We start from the raw sequence: 9,685 nt of genomic DNA on the forward strand, positions 1-9,685 counted from the left end.
CATGGATCCACTCCCCCATCCCTTCCCCCACATCAGCTTGTGCGTCTTCCTTTTCCTCCCTTTTCTGAACATCTTCCCATTCCCCCTTTCTGTTTGAGTCTTTCAAAACCCTGCTAAGGTACACCACCTACAAGAAACCACCTTAATTTGGAAATTGATTGAAGTATGACTCCACTCATAGCTCCACAACTAGCCTCCAAGCTCCTTTAGGATCCCTGCTCTCTCACACTCGAGATACATAATTAAGGAAGAAAGTATAATTTTCCCAGCTTGGGTCCCACGCCCAACCCTTTCTCAGGAGAGGGCAGGACTCCATAATTGATATTCCCAACAAGACTGAATTCAACAGGAAAAGTGAATGCCACAAGAAAATCAGGGAGGAGGAGTAGACAGGTCAAAACTACAGCTGTCCTAGCCATTTAATATTCAGATGGGTGGTTGGGAAGAGGAAAGGATGCTCGGAGACTTGGCAGGTCAAAGTTTCCGTTCTCATCCACAAGGGGGCGCGAAGGAACCGCTTGCGTGGGTTCCGCCCTGGGAGCTGCCGCTCTAGGCTGCATCCCGCGCCTCAACTGCATTTCCGCTGGCGTTCAACCGGCGGACGCTGGGTCCTGCGTCCTAGTGGCAGAGCACCGTGCAGCTTCTTCTCACGTCATCCCCTATGACCTGCAGCCGACAGTCCCGGCACCCTTGGGTGAGTCACTGCGGGGCCGCGCTTCCCAGGGACCCCCGGCGGCCTCCAAGGCCGGTGCTCCGTCTCCCCGCCCCCGACAGGAGAAACTGAGGCCCGAGGGGGTGGGAAGCTCCGGCCGCAGGTCACCTCGGAGCCCTTGTCCGCTCCCTGTTCTGAGCCCGTCCCCTCCGCCGCGTGTGGACCTTTCGGGACTCGTGTCCTCGACAAAGAGGCCTCGGGTCACCGCGCCACCGGCCGGCGCCGCTTCGGAGCGTCAGGTCCCCTGGCCTCACCCTCCCCGTGGGGAGACTTGTGCCCGCTGATGTCGAGAGACCGGTCGGGTGACGCGAGGGCCCGAGGTCCCGCAGGGGGTCGTGCAGAGCCCGTGTGAACCTGGCCCGAGGGGCGCCAGAGCCCCTGATTCACTGCCCATCACCTCCGAGTCCAGCGTTTCAGGCCCCAAAGCCGCTCGTCGGTTACCGGCCTAATACTCTGGTGACCGTTAGCCCATTTCCCCCTAATAAGCTTTAAGGGAAAGTGTTGAAACGTCCATTTTCCAAACGGGTGTTTGAACTTTAAAGTGAGGGCCCCCGAGGGGCAGAGTCTGCCTGCTTCGCACTGAAACCCTTCCCCACCCGTTCCCTGGCCGGGCCCAGCGCTGCTGAAGACCCTCCCTCGAACGGCTTTGCTGCGCCTGCCTCTGCCAGCGCCCCCTCCTCTCCTGCGGGACCCTGAGCCGCATTGCCTGCTGCGCCCCACTGTGTCCAGGGGCTGAGCTGTCCCTTGGGCAAGTGCTGCCCCTGAGGGCCTTGAACTGGGGGCCGTGGCCTTCCTGCCCCGCCGCAGAGGGGGTGGTCCCTGGGCTCAGGGAGGTTCTGGGAACAGTCTTGCCAAGCCTTGTGCAGGAGAGTGGGGCTGGGTTTGGGAGCCAGAAAGGCCTGAGTTCAGATGCTGGCGCAGCCCCTCGTTAGCCGTGGAACCTCGGGTGAGTTACTTCATTCTCCTGAGCTTTCCTTTCCTTCCAGGGGGGAAACAGTAAGCAGTCCTGGAGGGCAGAGGCCTGGTCTGTGTCTTTGAACCCCCAGTGCCTGGCAAGTGGTTAGTAGGTACTTAGTTAGTATTTTGTGGGTGGATGAGTACTTGAGGCATTTTTACGAGAAGTTGGTCTTCGTGTGGCCTCTGTTGATGAGGGGAGGTGGAGTCTTTCCATGAAGTGAGGATAGCGTTGGGGTCCCGGGCTTGGCTGGGCAGCTTTCCCCTGCCTGGGCGGAGAGCCGGCTTCTCACATGGGCTCCTCTGCCTGGCTCTTCTTCTGCCCTTTGTTGCCCCTGCATTCGGAAGTGATCGTGGGCTGGCCGTGCCCTGGTCACTGGTAGTGCCGGCAGAGGAGTTGCTGAAAGCGTTTCCCCGTGTTTGGAGGGTTCACTCCTGTCCCTTCCCAACTCTGGAGCTGTCCCACACGGCCGTCCTCCCGCTGCCTTTACATCTGCTTCCTGGCCCCTGGTGTCCGACTTACTGAGTGCTGCCTATGCGAGGCCCAGTGCTAGTTGCAGAGAAGCTTTTAAAAAAGGAAGATAAAGCATGGGCTGTGTCTAAGGAGCTATGGGCTGGCTGTGGAGCCACTGTTCGGGTAATTTTCACCAAGGGCTTCCCTCCAGGAAGCCAGGTCTGCCTCCCCCTTGTCCCCTTCCAGGTCCTTAGTCAAGCATGTTTCCTGGTGTGATGCAGTGTGGGAAGTGGCTTGATGTGAGATGAGGGCACTAATCATACTTCATGAATATCATTGGTTTTCTTGTTTTTTTGCCTCTCTCTGATCTGATCTCAAGGTCAGTGTCTGAGTTTTGCCTCTCCGCAGGCTCAGTTCCTGGCAGGTGTCCATGCTCAGCAACTGTGGAACCACTGCCCAGCAGGAAAGAAGGAAAGGACAGACGCATCCCGGTGAGGTGGTGCGGCCCATCGTGTCACGGAGAATCAGGGAAAGACTGCTTGTGAGCCAGCCAGCCAGGGGAGAGGTGGGGGCACTTCCTGTGTTTCCTTTTCTTGGAATTGTTCTTCCTGTTGACCAGTATTTATCCCTTGGGGGTCCCTTGGCGTGAGATGGAGCCCAATCCACCAGAGGAGACTTTCCCCATGGCCTGCGGTTATGGTGGCAGGAACCAGAACAGTATTGCACTTGGACAAGGCTTAAATAGACACCAGACCTCACCTCCGCAGGCAGCCTGAGGTGCCTTTACCCTTCCTACCCCACCCCCCGGTCAAGGCCAGACCAGGCCAGGCACGGCCTGTCAGGTGCTGCACGCTCCCAGACCTGTCCTGGACTTTTATCCTGTTCAAGATCCAGCTTCCAGAAACTGTACAGTGTCATTAGAGTTTGCACAAAAGATGATCTGAAAAGGCCTCTGCCTCAGATGCAGATGAGCTGTTGTCCCATGTGGAGTAATAACTTCCATCCTGTTCATGAGTGGTGGCATGGCTCGTGGGTGGTAACAGCAGCCCACGTTTGTGAAGTGGCCGCTATGCACGTACTCAGCCTGGGCTTCCCAGGACGTGCTGTGGCCAGGTGGGATCTAGGTTACTCATCCAGGGCTTCTCGATTGTTGCAGAGGAGACCCTTGAGAGGTGTCCCCATCCTGTCAAGAAGCGGCTGGACTACGTGCTGCTGAGGTGAGCTCTGTTCCCTGGAGATCTGGGGCTTTGCCTCCCTCAAGGTGCACGCAAGTCCCGTGGTGGTCTGGGAAGCAGCTAGAGGAGAGACAAGAGTGGCTTCGACCCGGCCCTCACCTTTACCCTCTCTGGGGCCTTTGGGAACACACCTGGCTCCTCTTTATGTGCTTGTTTCTTTTTTATTTTATTTTATTTTTTTTTTTGTGGTACGCGGGCCTCTCACTGTTGTGGCCTCTCCCGTTGCGGAGCACAGGCTCCGGATGCGCAAGGCTCAGCGGCCATGGCTCACGGACCCAGCCACTCCGCGGCATGTGGGATCTTCCCAGACCGGGACACGAACCCGTGTCCCCTGCATCGGCAGGCGGACTCTCAACCACTGCGCCACCAGGGAAGCCCTTTATGTGCTTGTTTCTGAGAGCCCCTGGGGAGCCCTTCCTCAGACTGTTTGTTATGTTGGCAGCAGAATGTGTGAACAGAGGCAGGGAAAGGATTTCGGTATGCCCACCTGTACCCAGGTGTCAGTCACTTCTCTGCCTCCTCCTAACTTTGGGACCTTCTCTTATCGCTGGTTTCATCCTCCATAAAGCAGGACTACAATGAGGCCATTTGTCTTCAGATCACCGAGTCCCTGTCTTTTACAACCTAAGAACTCTGCCACTTTTCTTTCAGAGGTGTCCTCCCTTTATCTCTCCCTTCCGGGCCACGTGGAAGGCTTTTTTTGCAGGATTAGAGGCAGATACTGGGTGCTTGTGCTCTGTTAGGCCAACTGCTCCAGGGCTCCGCCATTGGCCTCCTTTTTCAGCAAGCCCTCTGTCCTTTCCTGCCCCTGCACTTGGAAGTGATCATGGGCTGCCCGTGGCCTGCACTTTGGTAGTGCAGGCAGAGGAAACATGGTAGGGTTGTCCTGCATTTGGAGGGGTCACATCCTCACCCTCCAATTCTGGGAGCTTTCCCACACACTCCTGCTTCTTCCCTGCCACACCTCAGGCCTCCAGGGCCTTGGGGTCTATCATGCGTGCATTGGTGTCATTGTTGGGGCATTCGCTTCCTGCCCCTGCTGTTGGGAACCAGGTCCTGTGTGCTGCTTAACTTCCCCTTGATGCCCAGTTGCTGTCAGTCGGCCATGGCACGTTCCCGTAAACCTGGCAATGGTGTCCTTTTCCGCCTATCACTGATCAATTACACATTGATCAGCGTTGGCCACCCTGCCATAGGCCATCCACTGTCTCCCTTTTTGAGTTAACTACTGTTTTTTTAATGAAGAAATAGTGTGTCTGTTCAGGAAATAATAACAGCCAACATATGCAGAACGTTTACTGTCTGGTAACTCTTTTTTTTTTTTTTTTTTTTTTTTTGGTACGCGGGCCTCTCACTGTTGTGGCCTCTCCTGTTGTGGAGCACAGGCTCCGGACGCGCAGGCTCAGCGGCCATGGCTCACGGGCCCAGCCGCTCCGTGGCATGTGGGATCTTCCCAGACTGGGGCACGAACCCATGTCCCCTGCATCGGCAGGCGGACTCCCAACCACTGCGCCAGCAGGGAAGCCCCTGTCTGGTAACTCTTGCACTAAGTCCTTTCCTGGTGCCTGACATGCTCTGCTGTGAGCAGGAACAAGTCGGGTGCTCATCCTTGGCTTCTTGTCTGTTGCAGATGAGTCCACTGTGTGCGGAGGTGTCATGGAAGTTGTCATGTCAGGAGTGGTCTAGACCCCAGTGTCCTTGAGGTAAGATCTCTCGTCCATTCTCTGGAGTGTTGGGTCCTCTCATCCGGTAGTCGTGTGTATGTGTTCCCAGGGGCTTTGGGTGAAAATGTAGGGGAGCCGAGAGGTGAGCTGAAGGCAGCATCCACGAGTCCCCAGGTCTGCTCACCACCCCAGCCCTGGGCATCCTGGACCACATCTGGCCCTTCACTGTCTGCAGTGGCTGCTGCAGGGGTGGAGCCTCTAGAGTTCCACTGGGGCGTTGAGAGTTGTGGGGTATCTGTCCTTCCCTGGAGTGTGGGCAGAAGCATGTTGTGATGGAAAACGGGTGGACCTGGGCATCAGAGATTCCTCCCCTGGCTTTGAATCCCCTTCTGCTGCCATCTTAGTCAGTGTCCTATTCAGAACCTTGTTTTCTTCATTTGAAAAACCAAAGCTGTGTTAGAGGTGACTTTGTGGTTCTTAAGACCACATGATTTCTGTAATTTCCAACCGTAATATTTTCCCGTTTTTGTCCAAAGTGACTTCTCTTTTTTTTTTTTGAGTGGATTTTTTTCTGTGCTTATTTATTTGTTTGTTTGTTTGTTTATGGCTGTGTTGGGTCTTTGTTGCTGTGCGCAGGCTCTCTCTAGTTGTGGTGAGCAGAGGCTACCCTTCGTTGTGGTGCGCAGGCTTCTCATTGTCGTGGCTTCTCTTGTTGCGGAGCACGGGCTCTAGGTGCACACGCTTCAGTAGTTGTGGGTTGCGGGCTCTAGAGCGCAGGCTCAGTAGTTGTGGCGCACAGGCTTAGTTGCTCCGCGGCATGTGGGATATTCCCCAGCCAGTGCTCAAACCTGTGTCCCTTGCATTGGCAGGCAGATTCTTAACCACTGCGCCACCAGGGAAGCCCCAAAGTGACTTCTCTTTGATTCCCCTTAGGAGAAGGTTTCTGTTGGGCTTTTGCAGGAAAGAATGGCCACTCCGTGGGTCCTGTGCTTGGCTGGGTGGTTTTCCCAGACTCAGTCTACCGTGTAGGCCACTGGCACTCCCTTCTCTTCCTGGAGCTCTCTCTGCCTTGTACGCACCTGCATTCAAAGGTGACCATGGGCTGTCCGTGCTCTGGTCGTTGATAATGCAGGGAGAGGAATTGTGGAAAGCAATTTCCCGTGTTTGGAGGGTCCACACCTGTCCCTTTCAAATGCTGACGCTTTCACACACTCCTGCTTCTCTCCAGCCTGTGCTTTCCAGCCCTCAGGCACTGGGGGCTGCTGTGTGACAGGCAGTGACAGGAGACTTCCGAGCTCGGCCTGTCTCAGCTTGGCCTCCTGTTAGCAGAGCCAGGCTACGTCTGTGTCAGGTTTAGATACTTTAGGGGTGTAAGGAACCAGGATGAATTACACATAATGAATAAGCACGATGTTGGGTGGTGTATAGTGGTTGCCGTAAGATTTTCAAAGGGAAGCAGCTTGTTGGAGGTGGCGGACCTGGCCTTTGAAGGAGTGAGATGCGATAGGCCGTAGGAAGGTCTTCGGGGGGAAGGGAGGAACACGAGGACGATTTGAGGCTGGGGTGAGCATGAGCACCTGGGAGTCCGGTGTACAAGCAGTAATGACAGTGCGGGGGACAGCTGCTGGGGGTGGCGGTCCCCACTCCTACCACAGGGGTAGGGCCGAGTGGGAAGAGCTCCTGAGAGCAAGCTCTCCGGCCGTCTCTCTGCCAGTTACTGCATTTGCTCTGTCGCTGTGAGAAGGCCCATTTTTTAAAGACAGTGTTCATTTTGACTCTTCTCTGGGAGTGTTGAGATTCCTTTTTGAGCCAGGTTTGGTGTGAAAAGCCCACAGCTCATGCCTGACTAACTGGGGGCACTCTCACGCGTGTCAGCTTGAAGGAAGACGAGGTAACGTTGGAGAGTTATCCCTGGTCCTGACCTCCTGCCCCGTGGCCTCCTCATCACTCTGGGGTGCTGCCTTGGAGGAAGCCTCAAGGGATGGAAGCTCTGGCCTCTCAGGATGGTGACCTGGGTCCCAGCTCCCCTGGAGGGGCTTCCTCATGGTGAGTAACTGCCAAGGGGCTAAGTCGGCCTGTGTTTCTGAAATAGAAATTCCAAGCTGCTGGCCTCACGTGACTTCCTCCTTTAGGTGGTTTTGGGGCTGTTCACGGATGCTGGCAGAACAGAGCGAAGAGGGGTGTTGCCGCTGATCGTCACCAGACCTTCGTCTCCTGTTGCCTTAGCACAGTATGGAAGGACTTGGCCCCTGTGAGCGGGGCAGAGGGAAAGTCCTGGGACTCTGGGGACTCGGGATTCAGAACTGGAGACCTTCAGCTGGCTCTGCCCTTCCAGCAGGTGCCACAGAGCACTGGGGACCCAGAAGTCTGCTTTCCTTCCGTCTGGACCAGGTCATCCAGTGGCCTCCGTGTCCCCTTGTCTGCTCCTGGTGTAACTTTTTAGAAACAAGAGTTCCCATTGGAGTCTTCTGTGCTGGGCATCGTGTCCTCTCACCCACTTCAATAAACCTTGAAACTGCCTTGCCGCTTTTTATGGTTTTGTTTTCTTTTTTTAATACTTGCTTCCATGTGCACAGCTGGGTATAGAGACAGTGGGCCACAGGGACAGGTCTTCCAGGTTTCAGTCATTGAGACTTTCCACTTAGCACACTCCTGAGGCCTGACCTAGGGATGGGGGATGGGATGTAGAATTGACATGGAGTTGAATAATCCCAAGTGCTTCTGGGGGCTCAGGTTTAGCAGAGATGGGAATTGTTGGCAGAGGGATGTTTGCTCCAGGGCTTTGGAAGAGACGATGAGGGTGCGGTGGACGTAGAGACAGTCGGGCTGAAGTCCTCGAGGAAGGCAGGAGAGCCTTGGGCTGTGGGGGTGAAAGTACACGGGGTGAATTTGGGGAGATGGTTTGGAGCAGGGCTGGGAGGGGGATGTATGAGGAACAGCTGCCCTCGGGAGAACTCTGGCGGTGTGGTGGGCAAAGGCCAGGTGTTGGGGTTACTGGTACAGTAACGATGACGGCAGTGGTGCGCTTCACCACCCGGTGGGTACATGGCACTCTGCTCACCTTTCAGGTGTCGTCCACACAGGGGAAGTCTCCCAAAGGCCCTGGTGAGAAGGGAGGAGTTCGCTGTCCATTCCTTCCAGTGACGTTGAATCACCTTGACTGGGGCTGAGGTAGAAACCAGGTGGTCAGGCCCACCTATGTGAGGTCAGCAAATTGATGGCTTCTACCAGTGGGAGGCATTTTTGGACCTGGAGGGTCCACGCTGCCGGGCAGCTGCAGCAGAGGTCCTTGTTTCTGCCGTTCCTCGGTACCTGCCCAGGGGCCACGTGAAGTCTCCCATTTGCTCTCTTGAAGACCCCCCACCTGCTCTGACTCCTCTCTGGGCCAGTTTCATCCCACTGTGGCCCTAGTCCTCTAGTGAAAAAGGAGCACATGTCCACCCACTTAGCCAAAGCCCCGCTGCTGGTTGTTGCCTCGACACTTGGAGCCCTCTTTCTTTAACACCGACTGTCCCCTCATTGCTAAGCAACTTCCTGTTAGCTTTTGGTACCAGTGTCTGTGCCCCATTCCCCTCCCCTTTATTCTGTTTATTCTTTCATGGTTCTCTGGACCCCCCTACCTCAGTCCTGTAGCCTGAGGGTCCCTGATGCCATTTTGTCTGTGTTCTGTAGGAGGGGGCAGCGATGGAGCACTGGAGAGGGGAGAGGCGGGAGGTGCTGTGGTTGGTGAAATGGGGCAGGGGAGGGGAGTCACAAGCCTACGGAGGTGTGATCTCTGACCGGAGGTGTGATCTCTGACCGTGGCTTGGCCCAAGGGCACCAAAATTTCCTTCGTAATTCGCCAGACTGGTCACTTTCCAGAGGTGTCACTCATTCCTCGCCCTGCTTCCGTGGCATCCTGGTATAATGACTGGAGGTGGGAGTGGGTGAAGTAATGCATTAGAAGTGTAGGTTGCACCACCCCGCCTGCCCGCCCCGCACGGAGCACTCAGTAGAGGACAGCGCTTCCTGATCGTTAACCTGTTCACTTTCGGATTATAAATGACGCTCGCCCCTGACCCAGCCTCTGAAGTCTGCCCTCCCCTGCCCTCTGCTACCCTCGCCCACCTGACCCTCAGCCCCAGCTTAGGCTTCCCACTCGCCAGGGTAGACACGCAGGGCCCTCCCCTGTGACCATGGTCTACTGTCCGCCTGCATCTCACACATCACGCCCCACAAGCACCATAGGCCCCAGCCATGCTACCACGTAAGGTCCCTGACCATGCTGCCCTTTTCCTGGCATGCGTTTTGTGTGCCTGGAATGCCCCTTCCATTTCAGATACTCGCCTGACTCTGCTTGTGTCACTTCCTCTAGGAAGCCTTCACTGGCTAAACCTCCACCCAGACTGGATCCCCTGCCCTTCCTTTCATTCACATCAAGTTCAACTTTGGGTAGGCACAATTCTAGGAAATGATAAATAAAAGAAGGCAAAAGAGCCAAAACCCCTGCCTTTATGGTGCTTCCATTTTAGAGGACAGGGACATACCATAAACAAAGTACTGAAATGTCTAGTGTGCTAGAGAAGGACTGAGAAGAAAACCAGTCAAGCAGAGAAACAGGACAGGAAGTCTGGGGGCAAGCAGGGACATGGCCTTTGAATCTGTAGATGGAGAAGGCCTCACCTAG

The 9,685-nt window shown here is 55.5% G+C and overlaps 1 long non-coding RNA gene across 2 annotated transcripts; it reads left to right on the forward strand.

Moving 5' to 3' along the window:
• The first annotated feature begins 566 nt into the window (after positions 1-566).
• LOC307063544 lies at positions 567-7,538 on the forward strand. 2 transcript variants are annotated; one of them, XR_013811251.1, is made up of 6 exons: positions 567-694; positions 2,529-2,685; positions 3,277-3,337; positions 4,986-5,058; positions 6,895-7,065; positions 7,152-7,538. It is a non-coding gene; the product is annotated as an uncharacterized lncRNA (long non-coding RNA). The 2 variants fall into 2 exon arrangements; XR_013811252.1 differs by having other exon boundaries at positions 2,529-2,661.
• Positions 7,539-9,685: the final 2,147 nt, after the last annotated feature.

This window comes from Hyperoodon ampullatus (genome assembly GCF_949752795.1).
Source record: "Hyperoodon ampullatus genome assembly, chromosome: 14".
Taxonomy (NCBI): Eukaryota; Metazoa; Chordata; class Mammalia; order Artiodactyla; family Ziphiidae; genus Hyperoodon; species Hyperoodon ampullatus.